Source organism: Martes martes (assembly GCF_963455335.1).
Source record: "Martes martes genome assembly, chromosome: 1".
Taxonomy (NCBI): Eukaryota; Metazoa; Chordata; class Mammalia; order Carnivora; family Mustelidae; genus Martes; species Martes martes.
Window position 1 is genome coordinate 77,801,020 of NC_137888.1, and position 18,695 is coordinate 77,819,714.

Sequence of the window (18,695 nt, forward strand, 5' to 3'; positions counted from 1 at the left end):
CTCTGCTACTGGGTCCACGAGTCGGACTCAAGCTTAATTCCCTCGAGGTGAGATATTTTGCCAAATTAAGAAGCACACCACCTCCTTAGGAGTCCTTTTCACCCTAGTGTGAGTGAAATTATGGGATTTCTTCAAAATGATAGTATCATGGGTCACAAAACTGTCACAAATTACTTATATCCCCATAGGCAGGTCCCTTTACAAGGAGACTTTTGCTGTGCCTCCCCTCAAAAGGTTGAGTTTATTTCTCTCTATTTTGAAACTGGATGTGACCAGGTAATTTCCTTTGGCCAAGAGGACATTAGAAAACCTGGTGCTTGGGCACCTGGGTAGCTCAGTTGGTTGAGTGGCTGCCTTCAGCTCGGGTCACAATCTCAGAGTCCTGGGATTAAGCCCTGCACCGGGCTCTCTGCTAAGCAGGGAGTCTGCTTCTCCCTCTGCACCACCCTCCAAGTTTGTGTTCCCTCTCTTTCTCTCTCTCTCAAATAAACAAACAAACAAACAAATAAAAACTTAAAAAAAAAAAAAAAGAAAGAAAATGGTGCAGAGGACTGAAAAGTGCTGCAGTTAGGGTCTGCCTGCTGCTGGGAACCCTTCTGCTACCATGTGAACTGGCCTCCTTAAGGATGATACCCCATGTGAAAAAAGGCCTTTGACATCTTAGCTGTTCTTTCTTTCTTTTTTTTTTTTAAGATTTTATTTATTTATTTGAGAGAGACAGAATGAGAGAGAGAGAGAGAAACCATGAGAAGGAGGAGGGCCAGAGGGAGAAGCAGACTCCCTGCTGAGCAGGGAACCCCTTCCCGGACTCCATCAGGGGACTCCAGGATCAAGACCTGAGCCGAAGGCAGTCGCTTAACCCACTGAGCCACGCAGGTGCCTCTAGCTGTTCTTGCTGTAGCCTCAGAGCTTCAGACATGGGAGGGAGGCCACTTCTCATCACTGAGCCCCAGATGGACTGGCATAGTGCAGAAGAACTAACCAGATCATTTACAGAACTGGGAGATGTAATACATGGTTGTTGTTTAAAGTCACTAAGTTTTCTGATGTTTCTCTATGAGGCAATAGTTAACTAATTATATATACATATGTCTATATATATATATATGGCTATATATATTATATATCATTATATATATCATACTACATATATATAGTCATATATTATATTACAGTTATATATGTGTAGTTATACACACACATAAATAGTTGAAATGGTTGGGGGAGGGGGACAAAACAGCAGGGGAAAGACAGAAAGAAAAAGGCCTTGATTATATTTGTGCAACCTGAGGGCTCTGAATGGGTAGAGGCAGAGGAGCTCTTGAGGAGAGTGAAGCACAAAAAAAGGAAGGGAGTCCACTGAAAACAAACTTCACTCTTCCTCGTGATTGATCTTTTCAGAGCTCCAAGAAGAGACATTTAGAATGTCAGCATGTTTCTTCAGTGTTAGGGTTTTGCTGTAATTCGAACAATCTAGATGTAATCGGACACTTTTGTTTACTTCTTATTTAATAGTCCAGCAGAGATAAATAATTTCTCAATAGATTCATTGAGTTTCATCTTGACCCAGAACTCTGAGTATAAATACAGCCATTATCTGAAACTGTGAAACATCAGAAGGGGAAGCCGACTCCATTTGTTCTCCATCAAACTTCTGCCCCCTTGTTTCAACCTCTTACTATGTTAAAGAACACCAGACCTTAACGTTCTGATTCACTATCACACCCTCAGTTTCCCTCCCTTGCTCTTGACTATAATGCATTCTATCTTGTCTGCGGTGTAAATAATCTACTTTGCAATCTGGTTATTTGAATGGATGCCTGTTGTCTTTGCAAACTTTAAGCTTCAGGGAACTTGTTTCATTAATTTATCCTTTTTTTAAAATAAGATTTTATTTATTTGACAGAGAAAGAGAAAGCGAGAGAGGGAACATAAACAGGGAGAGTTGGAGAGGAAGAAGCAGGCTTCCCCCAGAGCAGGAAACCCGATGTGGGGCTCGAGCCCAGGACCCTGGAATCATGACCTGAACCAAAGGCAGACGCTTAACGACTGAGCCCCTCAGGTGCCCCAATTTATCCTTTAATTTATTACTTTTGTGTAGTGACAGTTCATCCCTGCTCTCAAGGATCTCACTGTCTAAGCAGAAGAGAAAAAACATACATCAGTTTTTAAAGTACATATCACATTAATATAACTTAGAAAATGTGTGAACACAAAGAAAGAGAATTGCTTTGACTCACGCATCTGTATACTCCCTTGTCTTCCTGCTTCTACACTTGACCCGCATATTATAAAATACAATGTGCTCTCAATAGCCAGAAGGATTTATTAAAATACATTGGAGTATATAAATTCTCTGCTTTAAATTTTCACTTTAAACTACTGACTGGCCATAGAAAGCCAATGGCTCTGGGAGCTGCCTTTCTCTCTAATTACACTTCAGTCATGCTGGCTCCTTTCAGTTTGTTGGGAACCCAGTCTTGCTCTGGATTTTAGCACCTTGGAACTAGTGTTGCCTATCTCTGCCTGATTGGCTCCTTGTCATTCAGAGCTCAGCTTTGGTGGCTGGGTCCCTGACACCTGACAGAAGTAACCACCCAGTCACCCGACGTCATATGGCCCTGTGTAATAGGTTGTCAATGAATACTCCTTGAATGTACAAACAGAATTTTGAATGCTGGAGGATTCACCGATGGAATGGGGGAGGGACAGCTTTTCAGACAGAGAAAGCAGCACCTGATTCAAAGACACAAAACAATGAATGGCTCATTAGAAGTACTTTGGCCTGGCTGGAGCACAGGGTGTGAGCTGAGCTTGGAGAGAGCCAGAAAATAAAAGGAGGTGAACTGAAAGGTTTTATATATATACCCACATCCCAAAACATGGTTTTTCAACCCGAGACCTAGTTTCTTTACAGACACATGACAATGCACACTTCTGACACTTTCTGACATTGTTGCCCTGCAGGAAGAGAGGGACATGGTCTTGAAAAAGATAACTGACAAATTTGGTCTGCTGTAACAACTCATTTCAGAGTTTTGCCTTTGGGCTCTTTGTAGGATAATTTTCTTTCTTTTTTTTTTTTTTTTTTACAGTTTAATGAATGAGTTGGAAACATATTTCAAAACGTGGCCAAATATGGGAAACACATACAGCATCATTTTATGTCATTTATTTCTTTGTCTCTTACAACAAATCACTGCAAGCAGCCGTTTCATTTATGATATGATATTTTTTACACATTTATGATATTGTATGTTTGAGCTTTATTCATTTATTATTTGTGAGGATAATTTTTTTTAAGATTTTATTTATTTATTTGAGAGAAAGAGTGGAGAGAGAGTATGGGGGGGGGGGTCAAAGGGAGAGGCAGACTCCCCGCTGAGCAGGGAGCCCAATGTGGGACCTGATCCCTGGATCCAGGATCATGACCCCAGCAGAAGGCAGAGGCCCAACCATTTTGGGAGACAGGCAAGAGGTTTTCTTTGATAGTCTCCTCAACTGTGAACTGGGAATAATAGCATTTATTAGTCTCAAAGGGTAGTTGTAAAACTAACATGACTCAAAAGGTATAAGGTGCTCACAGCAGTCCTAGGTATAACTGTTAGCCTATATCATGATTATGATTATTCACTGCTCTCATGAAGAGGAACATGGTATAATTTCATTGAAAGAATTTTACACTGGGTTTAAAAATCACCTGTACATTGTTTACATTTTGCTGGAGAGACACATTCTGCCATTTGGCATTGCGGAGACTGCTTGGTGATGATTAACGTTGTTTCTTGCATGCTTTTATTTCCAAGATTTATTTATTTACTTTGCGGGGGAGGGGCGAAAGGAGAGGGCGAGAAAGAATCTCAAACCCTCGAGGCACCTGGGTGGCTCAGTGGGTTAAAGCCTCTGCCTTCAGCTGAGGTCATGATCTCAGGGTCCTGGGATGGAGCCCGCATCAGGCTATCTGCCTGGCAGGGAGCCTGCTTCCTCCTCTCCCTCTGCCTGCCTCTCTGCCTACTTGTGATCTCTCTCTCTCTCTCTCTCTCTGTGTGTCAAATAAATAAACAAAATCTTCCAAAAAAAAAAAAAAAAAAGAAAAAGAAAAAAGAATCTCAAATCCTCTCCGCGCAGAGCACGGGGGCCTGGCCTTGGGCTTCCTCTTGTGACCCTGAGATCAGGACCTGAGCAGAAATCAAGAATCTGAGGCTTAACCAACTGAGCCACCCAGCCGCCCCCGACGTTGCATGCTTTTAAAACATAGTGTACATGAAAATCTCTCAGTTGAATTGTGCCCAACTGTATCTCTCTAGGTTAAAAACAATACAAAGGTAAGAATATACCAAGGAGGCGCAGGGTGTTTCCACAGACAAAGCGTCCCCTAGGATAAAGAGAGCGCGCCTTCCCTCCAGGGAGGTGGCCGTCCTGCCCTCCGGAGCCATTAAGGGAGCCCACCGCGGTGGCTCAGTCTTCGCCCCCTCCAGCCCTTCTCATCAAGACACGAGGCTGCCTGGGGCCGGTGGTTCTGCAACCCAGCTGGTCGGGAGGGCAGGAAGGAAGGGTGGACCCGCTTGAGATTTCCTGTCTCGCTGTGAGTCACTGATACCGAGCACTTCTCGCATTTCGCTGCCTCCTCTCCGGAGAGCGGGAATGCGCGCAGAAGTCAAACCCCATCTCTCCTCGTCCCGCTGACAGCTGCCTTCCCCGCCGTGAACCAGAAAGGTCTGCACGGCTTCGGGGCTGGCTCCCCCTACGGGCAAGGCAAGAAACCGACGGAAGGGCTCTGCAGTACCCCTGGCAGGAAGAAGATAATGGAGCTTGCGAGGAAGAACATCCTTGTGTATCCCGAAGGTGCAATGCAAAAGGACACTCATTGTGGAGACCGAAGTTATAATTTCCAATTCTGACTCGGCTGGCAAAGACTGTAAGCCTGTCTCACACCTACTTCCCTTCCATCCCCCGCCTGCCAACATTGCAAACAAACTGAAGTTGAATATGGGGTTTTGAAATTCCTGTAAGTAACTGCCTTGTAAATAAAAATTTGAAAATAATCTTTGCTTGTGAAGCCAGTGAAAGGGATTAATCTTTGTAGAGAAAGTGTCTCAAGAGGGAGTGATAACAGTTGTGCTACTCAACTTCTAAGCCCCCTGGGAAGATTACCAATAATAATAATAACAATAATAATAAATAATGGCTACTGAGCACTTATTTTACACTGATATTATACATTATTGCTAATCCTCATTCCAAGCCCTCCCAACTCCCTCCATCCTGTCAGCTGTCTTGAAACAGGATTGATGCCTGTGACAATGCTTTGAAAATATTAGTCATTAAATAGTTATTTTTATATGGAAGTATAACTGCAATTAACATTAATAAACATTCCAGGAATAATATTTTACTTAGCTTACAAAGAGCATGAGCTTTGGGGTTACACTAACAGAGTTCAAATACCATTTTTGCCCAATAGTATCTGTAGGATTATTGCTAAGTCTCTCTGAGCCTCAGTTTCCTCCCTTGTAAAATAAAAGCAATAACAGCCCCTCTTAGTACTATAGCGGGTCACAAGGATTACGTTCAAAAATTCCAAAGCTCTGTGTCTGACACACAATAGGTTCACCACAGATAGAGACTCCCCTTTCTTGACCATTTTCCCCAGAGACAACAGAACCAAGACAAAGATCTTCAGAATCATTAGTTAGGTGTCCGATCATTTTTTCCAAGCGCCTGCAGAAATACCAAGGAGGAAGAAGAGCAGGCAGAAGAATGAGTCACAGAGTGTTACAGATGAAAGAGTTTGCTGCTTATGAGGAAAAAAGTCCGGTTGTTCTCAGAAAACGTTAAAAAAAAAAAAAAAGACTTCAAAAAAATTTGTGATAGAAGAGCAATCATTATATATATTTCTTATTATATATATCATTATATATATTTCTTACAGGGTACTCATTAGAGGAGAGAGACTGTCAGTGGTCACCGCAGTGCATTAGAGAATTAGATACTTGCAAAATTTTACTTTGCTTACACAATTAAAGCTTTTCTTTTAACCGTGGAAGCTGGGTCAGCTCTCAAAATGATAATTATTTTGTTAAACAATCAGCCCCCTTTCCCAATCCCTCCCTAACTTTACACTTGAGAGCAGGAAGTGATAGTGATGCCTTTCTGGTATCAGTGCTGGTTACTGTCAATACATTTCAGGACATCCTCTGCTTTTCATGGGAAATTTTATGAATGTCGAGTTTGTTAGTGAATCTAAGAGACCGCTTGTGCTGAGCAAAGAGCCTTGTGAACTATCTCAGCAAAGGGAATGGCACATGTGGCCAACGCAGAAGCATTCACGTGAGCTTTGTGGAGACTGGAGCACTGGGTTGTTGGGTCACTCCCAAAGACCTGCTAAATAAGTAGCATTCTTTTTCTACCATTTTGGGAGCTTACAATACCCGGTTTGAATTCTATCCACCCAACCGAAAATAACACATCCTTTGCAAAGGAAAGACACAAAGACCAGAGTAAGCATTCTTAAGTAATAATAAACTTAAATAATAATAAACATTCTTAAAAATAATAAATAATAAATAAATAGTAAACGTAAAAAAATACAAATAAAAATAATAATAATAAGGTCTTTTTTTTTTCCCCCACTGCATCTTCTAACAAAATACTCACTCTCTGTACCTACAGCCTCTACCCCTGAAATGGCTCCAATCATGGGTGCTAAACAGAAGGCCATCCAACAAACTGAGGACATAAACCTGATAATTATCTTGCATATTATGGTTTCAGGGTCTGGGAGGGTTGGATTTTCTTATGGTAGTTGACACTTATTGAATAAATATTTGATAAAGAGTTTAAAAGGCAATATCCAAGAATATGAGTCCATGTCGTTAGAAAAGATAGAGGAGGGTAAAAGAAAATGAGTGAAATGTAGTGTCATCCTCTTTGAGGAGCAGTTTAAAAGATCTTAACGAATGACAACAGTGTTGGTCGTAGTTTTTATTATTCATGGATGTCCTGAGGATATAACATAAAAGTATTTTAATGCTACTAATATTGCTGAGCTTAACATGAGTTTTCAATATGAAAAGGGGATTTTCTACTTGTTTAGTTCCTTGTGACAGAATTATTCTTAGACTAAAGAACACACCATGCATTTTTTAAAAATATATTTTGGTTATTTGATATCCCTGATCCACACAATGTAGGACCCACATCTAAGGAACAGAAATCTGGGAGTGAGTCACATGGAAAAAAAAAAAACTTGGCTGTTTTTAAGGGCAAAGGAATTCAACAGTGATGACGTAAAATGGGCAAACTCAACCTTGCCACACCTTTAAGAAATACTCTTTTTTCCTCTCTTCTTCTTAATCTTCCCTGTGTTATAAAAACTAAATCTAGAGAGGTTTGTCATTTTCAGAAAATTACATTTAACACAAGAAGCCACAAAGGGCAATTATGGGAGGTAAAATTGTTGTCTTCTACTGGTTTTCCCTTTCAGTTTCCAAACACAGAGTTGACCCTTTTACTGAAGGAGTTCAGAAGGCAGCAAGCCCTGGGCCATTCACAGACCTGGTAGTATTTAAAGAATTGGAGATCCCACATTGATCCTGCACCTGGGATCTCTCTTCTTCTCTCAAGTGTCTACTTCTACCATTTACTTGAAAAGTTCCTCTCCCCTGTCAGAGTGAGCCTGCACTCCACTAGCAGATGCTCCAGCTTGGTGCTTGGCTTTCTGACCACACAGGGGTGGTCTTGGTGCAAATCCGCCATCTCTGACAGCCACATCACCATACAAGGGCTTCTCACACGTCGATGTGCATCAGAGGCACCTAGAGAGCTTGCTGAAGCAGCCTACTGGGCCTCAGGCCTGGAGTTTCTGATCTATTAGGTCTGGGGGTGTGTGCCTGGCAAGTGGCACCGCTAACAAGCTATCAGGTGATGTTGATGCTGCCAGTCTGGGGTGTGCCCTTGAGAACCACTGCTGTGGAGCAGAGAGCCTGGGATGGAAAGTGACAAAGTCTTGTCTTTGTCTCATTTCATAACTTCCCTCCACTAAGACACTAAGGTGTGGCCTCTGGGCCTTGTTTCTTCCTTTGTAAAACAAAAAGTGTTGAGCTGGGATGTTCTTGCTCAGGATTTCTCAGTTCTGTCCATCTCGCCTTAATTTTATGGCACAGTCCCATCGGTTAAAAAAAAAAAAAAAAAGAAAGATTCATTCCAAGAGCCATTTCAAATTGTGAACCTCTTGCCTGACCACAGATCCTAGTTTCATTGAAGGTGCTGGGTGGAGGGAGTGGTTAGGAAAAGCACATCACTTAATTCTGAATACGACGTCAAACATTTCTCAATTCAATTTTTAGATCAGAACTTCCCAAATGATGGGCATGAAGGGTTGCAGATGTCCTGAGATATTGGCTTCCCTGGACCTGAGGTGTCAGATCTCCCCAGGACGTCCATCTTTAAGAGTGTTCCTTTACCCTAGTGTGCCATTCAGATATTGTGATTTTCTGTGGACCATAATATGACAGAGTTTGGGAAGCAGTGTTAGGGTAAGTAAAATGATTTTGTTCTTTCATCTGTTCTGTAGCTCTGACATTCTTCTTATCGAATTAATGTAGGAATAAGAGCAGCTATATGAGAAGGTCTGATGGTATTTTTAAAAAATGTTAGCTGAAACACTGCCATCGCTCTTGATGTATTTTACTTTGATACAGAAAGTTGATAAGGTATGGAAGTGATGAGTAGATTTCCCTGAAGCCACTTGGGCTAGAGAGAGCTCTTCAGCCCAGTGCTGCGTCTGTTTGGTTGCACCCTCCAGCTGCACACTGGGCTCGCATGGGTGCATAACCAAAAATCAACACACCGTGATTCACAAGAAGCAGCGGCTTCTATGCAAGTGTGTGCTGTGCAGTGACTGACATTTGAGGATGGAGAGTAGTGGGGCCCCTGGGTGGCTCAGTTAAGTATCTACCTTTGGCTCAGGTCATGATCTTGGGGTCCTGGGATAGAGCCCCAAGTGGAGGAATCCCTGCTCAGTGGGGAGCCTGTTTCTCCCTCTCCCTCTGCCCCTCTCCCCTACTGGTGCGTGCTCACTCTCAAAATAAATGGATGAAGTCTTTAAAAAAAAAAAAAAAAAGATGGAGAGTAGGGAAGAATGGTGAAGTCCTTGGGTAGGGTCCTTGGGTAGGTCTTTCAAATTTCCTGAACATGTAGGCAAATCCACCACCTGGATCTGCATCTTCCCTGGAAGGAAATCTCAAAGAATTTGGGATAGAAGCTAGATATATCCCACTGTATCTTCAGAGATTAGAGTAGTGCTTGGAGCAAGATGGGAGCTCAGAACATGGCTTCGAATGGCTTGGTAAAGGGTTGACAAGGAACCTCTACTGTCTGGGAACCTATTTGCCCAGCATATAGAAGGAGCCCTACAATGGGAAGTGGCATGGAATGGAAGGAAGTATTTTACTCTATAAACTGAGACACCTTATTATTCTAAACCGTTCTCCTATGTTATCAACTTGTTGCAACTCGTTTTCTAGGTGGTTTAATTCCTGATTGTTTTTGAGAACTAGTATTCTCTTATCTTGGTTGCTAATTAGTCTTCAAATGTTTGTCACCCTCCTTTTGTAAATTTCCACAGCTTTTCTGCTTGCTGAAGTATTGTCTAATTTACTGCTTACAAAATAGTTTAAGCTGACCCATGAGCTCCTAAGAGAGCTGTTCTCCATCACCAATTGCCTCCTCCCTCACGAAAACTATGCCAAAGCTCTCTAATATCTCACATTACAGCCAAATGGCGCTCACACACCATGAACAAAATTAATTCATAAAAACTTATTATTCTGCTGGTAGTCCCAAACTGATAGTCACCTTTAGTTAGTCATTTGATCACTTTTAGCAGAGGAAAAGTAGGTGACCACATTGTGGTTGTTCTCAGTCCTTGCAAAAAACCACAAAAACAACAATAACAAAAACAAAACAAAACAAAACAAAACAAAAAACAGACAAAATCCAGAAGGAACTGAAGACTGCTTTAGCTCGGAACTGGAGGGGGAAAAATTGCTTCCCTGGAACTCAGTTCCATTTTATACTTCTCCTTCAAATTTCATTTCTCAGCTTATTACTCATTGTTGATAATTCTGTGCTTGACACTGGTTGGGCAAGATTTTGAAATGGCCAACCATGTATTACTTTCATTTGCAGTTCCTTTAAGTTTAAAAGAGATCACTGTTCTTTGATGGGCGAATCTTCCAGATGCACTTCCCAACAGATATGGAATTCCTTTCCTTTATTATCCACATCTGCTTTATGTAAGCCAGGCTTCTCCTAGCACTGCCAGAGACAACCATCAACTCATAATTTGTGAGTTTCTACTCTGCAGATACCAGTTTTCTTAAGAATATTTCTACTATGACTCTCTTGAGTATTAAAAACAAGTGTAATGTCCACAAGAGTGCTCTTCACTAAGGGACAGTGCCACCAGCAGCCCCATTACCTGCAAAACCTCACTTGTAGTGTCCTCGTATTCCATCTACTTCTTGTTCACCCACACCTGTCAGCCGGCTCTCCAGCTCCAGGAGGGCAGACATCCTGTTATGCAACTTTTGCATCCTTCCAAGTAATGGAGTATTGACCATCACGTGGATATTCAATAAACAATTGCTGTGTCCCATTGAATTAGATATCTGCGTATTTCTTGTGCTAACCAAGGAAGTGGCTGAGCCTACCCTGCTCTCTACAGTCCGAGAACTATCCTCAATAAAGTAAGAAAGACAACGATTACTGGGAAGGAAAAGCCAAAGAATGACACAAAATAGTACAAAGAAGGGTTAGAAGAAAAATAATTCCCCTTTAATCTCGTCCTGTCTCTGCTGTGGACAGGCGATGCTTGGTAGATGTCTGGTAAAAGTTACAACACACAGGGTGTGATGTGATTGTCACATGTACTAACAGAATGAAACAAAACAGATTTTTTTTTTCTGGGTAAGCTTGAAGTTATATAAAAAGTTCTGTGTTTATTTCATATTCTCTCTTTGACTTTTGGATTTGTAAGCCCATGTCTAAATAATGAAAAGTATTTCTCCAAGCCCATGACTAATTCCTAATATTAACTCAGGCAGTAGTTTTCATGCATATTCTTCCTCTATTGTAAACCCTGTGAGTGTCATGTGCAGGAAGTAAGACAGAAGGCAGCACACAGAGGCTTTCTGTGAACTTTAGTCCTCCCACATGAGCTTTCTAGAGCACTGTGTGCTTGCTCCAGATGCTACCACCCGGACTCGTATTCCTCCTTGTGACCTTGACTAGCTGCTGGGGTTTTTTGTTTGTTTGCTTAAGATTTTATTTATTTATTTGTCAGAGAGAAAGAGAGAGAGAGGAAGCGAGAGAGGAGCAGGCAGAGGGAGAAGCAGACTCCCCACTGAGCAGAGATCCTGATGCAGGGCTTGATCCCAGACCCGGAGATCATGACCTGAGCTGACAGACGCTTAACCGACTGAGACACCTAGCACCTCTAGCTACTGGTTTTTAAAAGCTAGTTTTGAACGTCTCTCTCTCTCTCCTTCTCTTTTATCTCTATTATAAAATCTTTCTCTTTATACATTTTTCCCCATCATTCCCTCAGTATAGTGGGATAATGAGCAGATTGTGGATTTTCAATCATAGACTTGCTGAATCATGTCAAATTGAATTTAAAATTTAAAAGAAATTTTAGGGGTGCCTGGGTGGCTCAGGGCGTTAAAGCCTCTGCCTTCGGCTCAGGTCATGATCCCAAGGTCCTGGGATCGAGCCCCGCATCGGGCTCTCTGCTCAGCAGGGAACCTGCTTCCCTCTCTCCCTCTCTCTCTGCCTGCCTCTCTGCCTACTTGTGATCTCTCTCTCTGTCAAATAAATGAAGAAAATCTTTAAAAAAAAATTTTTTTAAACCACTACACTTTGTTTCTAGGATGAAAGTTTTGCATGGTAGCTATGGAACAATACTATAACCAAATAAATGTTATAAACTAAATATTATAAAATATCATAAAAATTGTTAAGCAAAATAGCAGTTGAACCCAAAGTGGCCATTGCATGCAAACACAGTCAGGTCTTGTTCTTTCCTCTAATATATCTGTCTTAGACTTTTTATATAAAGATATATCTGTGAAAGCATTGACCACACTTAAAAGTATTTGGAATTTTTTGTTGTATAAAAATGCTTAGGTAGCACCCTATGAGATCCTTTATTTCTGTTAATTTGGTTTTTGGAAATGTGAATTCAATTCTTTAAATAAGTTTTTGGGAATTATGTGGAATGCGCTGTATGTTGGCCCCAGAGATCGCCTTACCTGTTGTCAACATACAGGGTCTGTGTGTGATCTTACCTGTAGAGCTGATCTAGTGATTCATTTATGTTCTTGGTTACACCCTCCCCCTTTTAAGGGATACTCTAAATTAATGATTTTTTTTTATTCTTTATTTCAAAGGTCACCATTGTCATGGGAAAAGCTAGAATATTTTATAAGACAGTCGTGCCTAGAACCTTGGGACTGTTTAGCAAACCCAAGGAGGGAGCAGGCCCATTTTGCTGCTGTGTTAGCAGGTCTGATTAACTGCCGTTTTTCATATACCGTGGAACCTGCAGCAGTGTTTCCCAAAGCATGGCCTAAGAATCATCGAGGAAATGTGTCAACTATGCAGATTCCCAGGCTCTACACAGACCCACAGGATCAGAGCCTCTGGTTGCGGGACCCAGATATCTACATTTAAACAATTATCCCAAGTGATTATCATGCTCACCGGATTTTGACACCACTTAGGCTCACATTTAACAATTTAAAATATACAATTCATATTTTGAAACAGAATTTTTATTTCAATAAGCCTCTCCACTCAGTACTCTTCTATGTCTTTTCCTACCTTCTCTTCTCTCATCACTTGCTAAGTCTCATAGACTTTTCAATGGCGAGTAATTAGACTTCTTTGGTTGCAAACAACAGAATCTAATGCTGAATGAATTAGGTTAAAACAGAATTTACTGCTATTTATGCGGGTAACTCCTAATTAAAGACCCACCATTAGGAACAGGTAAGACCTAGAGTAGCTCCAGATATGTAGAGTAGAAAGGACTGAGGGTAATCAGCTCCTATGTCATTTTACTCACATTTCAAATTACACTGGGAAAATAGAAGCTTTGCGCAGAATGGCCATCTGCTTATATCTTGGCCAGGAGTGAGCATGTGACTTAGGGACAACTTTCAGATCTATGTCCAGGGATCAAGGGGTAGATCTTCAATACAAAATCTCAGTACCATTGCAAGAAGAGTAGAGGAAGATTTCTGTGTAGTCAAAAATAATAGCTTTACCATAAAGCAAAAAACTCTGGAATGCTGAATGCAGGGTCCTTATTTTCTTCTGAAGTCATCTCATTCTTGAGCTAAGCAATACTTATACACCTGATGGTCTGTGTCTGGTGCTCTGCTGGGTTTTAGAGAATTAGCAAAGAAGTTACTAGAGGTCAAGGGCAACAAATTAAGGCAAACAGTAAGTGAGCTAGTTGAGACAGACTATGTTTGTAATAGAACTTCTCTCATCAGGAGTAAGTAAGGAAGAGCCTGTATAAATGGGCTATTATTTCCATTAACTAAGAACAGTCTGGTAAACATCACTTAGCTTGTGGGTTGTTTTTATGGAGCCTGTCTTGAGGAAAAGATATGGAGGCTTGCAATTTATATAATGATTGGATTAAAGTTATTGAATAAATAAAATTATCTGATTACAAGGTTTTCTCCCTCTTTTTTTTTTTTAAGATTTTATTTATTTATTTGACAGAGAGAGATCACAAGTAGGCAGAGAAGTAGGCAGAGAGAGAGGGGGAAGCAGCCTCCCTGCTGACAGAGAGCCCGATGCGGGGCTGGATCCAGGATCCTGAGATCATGACCTGAGCTGAAGGCAGAGGCTTAACCCACTGAGCCACCCAGGCACCCCAAGGTTTTCTCCCTCTTAAGTAGGCAAATAGTCTCTCTGAAATTATGTAAAATTATATTACATTAGATTATTTATTTGAATAGACCCTATCATTTTGACCCACTTTTACTGAGCACCTAATAGTGCTAGCTATTGGGGTTAATTTTTTTTTTTTAATTCTCTGCATTCAGGAAGCTCACATTCATTTTCAGGGGGTTTCCTTCTTCAGAGATAATGGTGAGCAAACTTTAGCCTGGTTTTATATTAACATCACAAATTCCATGATTTGACCTTTTCTACTTGTCTTTGCACAGGCTACCCTGCCAGGAACGCTCTATCCCCTGCTTATCCACCTAATAAACATCCACTCATCCTTCATGTCTAAGATCAAAAGATTGAGTTTTCGCTGGCTTCCCCTGGAAACTTAAATCTTCCTTGTGACCTTTTATGCCAATACTTCATCCTGTAATTGCTAATCACTGCCTTGCTCCCCATTTGACTTTCACTACCTTCTTTTTTAACCTTCCAGGAACCTAGAACCTTCTTAAACATGTGGCTTCAACCACCATTTGTATTCTGAGAATGCTCAAAGCTGTGTCTCCGACTCAGAAATGTTCATTGATTTCTAGATTTATACAGCCTGCTGCACACAAGGAATTTCCAAATCTGATCTCATTGATTGTTCCTTGATGAAGGAACATCCTTCATCAAGTTTCCTCCTCTTAGAATGTTTCCTCCTCTTAGAATTCTCAGTCTGAGTGAAAGGTTCTGCCATCTACCTAGTTTTCCAAGACACAAGCCTAGAATCTCCTGGACTCCCCCTTCGCTTCCTCCTTCCATGCAAATTCAGAATTCAAGCTCTGCCCTTCTTTCCACCTTAATTTCTTTCTCCACTGCCTGCCTGACCGTCTGTATGTCTACATTCTCCCTACCACTACCTTAGCTCAGGCCAGCATAATTTTTGTCAGGAGGACTGTAGCAGCTTTTAACGTTAGTCCAGCCTCTTCACATCCATCTTCCAGAGAGATAGTGGGAGTTGACTTTGTAAAACAAGCTATTTCTCTTACTTCTTAAAAAAAAAAAATTCAAAAGTTCCTGTAGTATTAAGGATAAAGTTCAAGTTCCTTCACATAACATAAAATCTCTCCATTATCCACTCCTGCCTATCAGAGTCTGGCTTCCAGGTGTCCCCAATACAGTATACAGTGTTGATGCCTCTACCCCTCACCTCCCCCTAAGGCAGAGGTGAGACTGACTCCTGCTGCCTGAGGCCTGTTTCTAGCAGTCCTCCACCAACTAAGTATCAAAAGTTGATGCATAAATGAATACTCCATCTTTCTTATCCTCCCTCTAGATAACTTGGAGGCCTGGATCTTGGATAACTCTGAGTTCCCCAGTGTAGCTGGTTTCCATTTCCGCAGAGTGGTAACAGGCTTGATAAAGTAGACTCGATGGCTGCCTTTCCTTTCCTAGCTTACTTTCCCACATCTCCCCCCCACCCCCCGCAGTGTTCCCTGGGGTCACCTCACCCATGCACTGAATCTTTGGCCCTGCATCTGATTTGAGGAAGTTAAATAAGACACCCAACATGTAGTCTTTGTTTCAGCCAAGAAAATGAGTAGAATTTGTTTGTTTTTTAAAGTGTTGTGTTTTCCCATGTTTCCTCTGCATGGGATGATTCTGGCTCCCACCTCCCTTACCTAGCTAAATTTTACTGATTTCTTCAAATTATGCGCAAGCACTGCCTCTTTAAGGGAAGCTCTTTTCTTTTCTTAAGATTTTATTTATTTTTTTATTTGACAGAGAGAGAGAGAGAGAGCATGTGCAGGGGGAGCTGCCAAGGAGATGGAGAAGGAGGCTTCCCATGGAACAGGGAGCCTAACACAGGGATCCATCCTCGGACCCTGGGATCATGACCTGAGCTTAAAGCAGATGCTTAACTGACTGAGCCACCCATGTGCCCCTAAGGAAAGCTTTTCTTAACACTGAACTGTGGACTGGAAGTTCTGCCTCACTGTACTCAAGCATACCTAGGTCGTGGCCGTCGCCTTAATCTTTGATTTGTTTGTCTGACTCTCCTCGTAGACTGTGATCTCCTTGAGAATAGAGAATTGGATATATTTAAATGCTCAGTCCAGCCCTCAAAATATAAGGGAAGACCTTAATGATTAAGCTCACTAAATGTTTGTTTGAATGAATGGTTTCTATGTAACAAATTTATGAACAAATGTACAAGTAAAACACCAACCAGGGCAGATTTAATCAAGGAATAAAAATCTATTGCTGAATGAAAATTTCTGCAATTAATCCCAGATAGTTTTGGATTATTTATACTATTGTTCTTCCCAGTAAGTGTGGATAACAATAACAGTAAAACACACACTGAACAAGTATTATATCTCAGACATTGTGTAAGCACGTTAAAAACATATGATGGATGCTATGATATATTGTATTACATTACACCTATTATTATATTAGGTAGAGTTTATTATTATTATTATGACTTTTGTTATTCTTATTTCCATTTTCCAGAGAGTAAATAATGTTCATGCCAGATATTTGAAAGCAGTTTCTTTTCACAAGCCCAAGAGTCTCAGAAAGTTCCAATATGCTTATCAAGGAGGTTCAGAATAAATTCAGCCGACGGGTTGGGTTGGATACTTACCTCCTCTTGCCCTGCTCAATATCAAGAGTTAATAATTGCTAGGGGCAAGCTTCTTGTCTCACACTGTTTCGTAACTCGATGTAGCGAGAGCACTCTTATTTTGACTATGGGCTAGAATTTTCTAAAACCTGTTTCAGTTATATTTTTTTGAACACATTCAAAATTTGGGTTCACAAAAAAGTAATAAAATTCATTCATTCAGCAAACCCATATAGAATCCTTTCTGTCTACACTGCGTGGTGTTAACTTCTGGGGATACAGATTTAATGAAGTCAGGATTCCAACCACTGGCATCATATCTTAAATAATAACTGCCTTTGCATCTTCATGCACCATCTCAGTATTTTCCCTTCTACTACATTTGGAACTGAAAATAGAAATTGACTTGATCTTTGATAATTTTGTACCTGCTCAGAATTTTTCTGGCAAGAAACTCCAGATGCTTTATAGATATTAATATATTTATCTTGAAATGACTACTCCCTTTGTGTCAGAACTGAGCTAAACAATATTTTCATGTATGAATTCTTTATTTTCTTCTTCTTATTAGATTTTATTTACTCTTCTGGCTTTCTCTGTAAGGCTAAGTTTTTTGAGGAAAGGAACCATATCTTATTTTTGTATCTTAAAACCTGACATGGCTTCATGCACCTCATAAGCACTCTCTATTTCTCCAATGGGTGAAAAAAAAAAGCTCTCATAAAACATTTAATATAGTGCTTTTATTTTTACTTATTTTTAATTAAAAAATTTTTTTAAAGATTTTATTTATTTTTTTGTCAGAGAGAGAGGGGGAGACAGAGTGCAAGCACAAGCAGGGGGAGCAGCAGGCAGAGGGAGAAGCAGGCTCCCTGCTGAGCAAGGAGCCTGATGTCGGACTTGATCCCAGGACCCTGAGATCGTGACCTGAGCTAAAGAAAGACGCTTAACCAACTAGCCACCCAGGCGCCCCTAAATAGTGCTTTTAAATGTGAAAAACTAGAAATGATTTTGTGGAGTGCTTATATATGAATTTCATCAATGAAGGCATTTTAGTTTAAGTTCTATGAACTAATCCGTACCTTCTTGAATCCCCACCCCAGTATCTTTTCTTCTAGACATAATTTGAAGTCGGTGATAAATTCCAATTCATAAAACTAATCTCTAGTGTTACATCCTGTCTGCCTCATTCACTAGCTTTCCAACAATAATCTGAAGTAGTCAGCGTGTAGTAATCAGGAAACCTTTGCTGGCAGGCTTCCAAGCCCTAGTCATCTTTTATGAACCTTAATACTGTTAAGTCACAACAACTTAGGCTCAAGCACATGAATGAAAATTCCACGATCCTTTCAGCCACTATTTACAAAGAGGCTGTATGTATTTAGAAGTCTGTTTTCACATCAGTGTCTGCAATTTGGAGAACATTTTCATAAACTCCCAAATCAGCCCACTAAATCTTCTTTAAAACTTCATTAAAAAGTAGCTGAGGGGCGTCTGGGTGGCTCAGTCCCTTAAACATCTGCCTTAAGCTCAGGTCATGATCTCAGGGTCCTGGGATCGAGCCCTGCATGAGGTTCCCTGCCCAGCAGAGAACCTGCTTCTGCCTCTCCCTCTGCCTGCAGTTCCCCCTGCTTGTGCTCGCTCACTTTCTCTCTCTCTGTTAAATAAAAAAATAAATAAATCTTTTAAAAAAAAGGTTAAAAAAGAACAGTAGATGAATCATAGGGCTAATAGTTACATTCAAAATTACGGATTGTGGGTCATGGGCCCTGGTGCAGGAAACTGGGGACGAGTGATAGGGTTGTCAGAGAAAGACGTATATCTCTGAGCACCTGAAGAGACCAGTGTAGCCAAACCTCCAGTCTGCAACTACTGGGTAGCACCATATGGAGCAAAACACTCGCACTGTTTTCAGGTCACATATACCTTCGCCCACCCGATAGCAGGATGAAGGAAGAGCATTGGTTTTCCTATTTCTAGCTTACAGCTTGCTTTGGACATCCCCGCCAACTTTTTCTATAAAGGGCCAGATAGTAAATATTTTAGACTTTTCAGGCCATACAGTCTCTGTCACAAGTATTCAACTCTGCTGCTATCATGTGAAAGCAGCCATTGG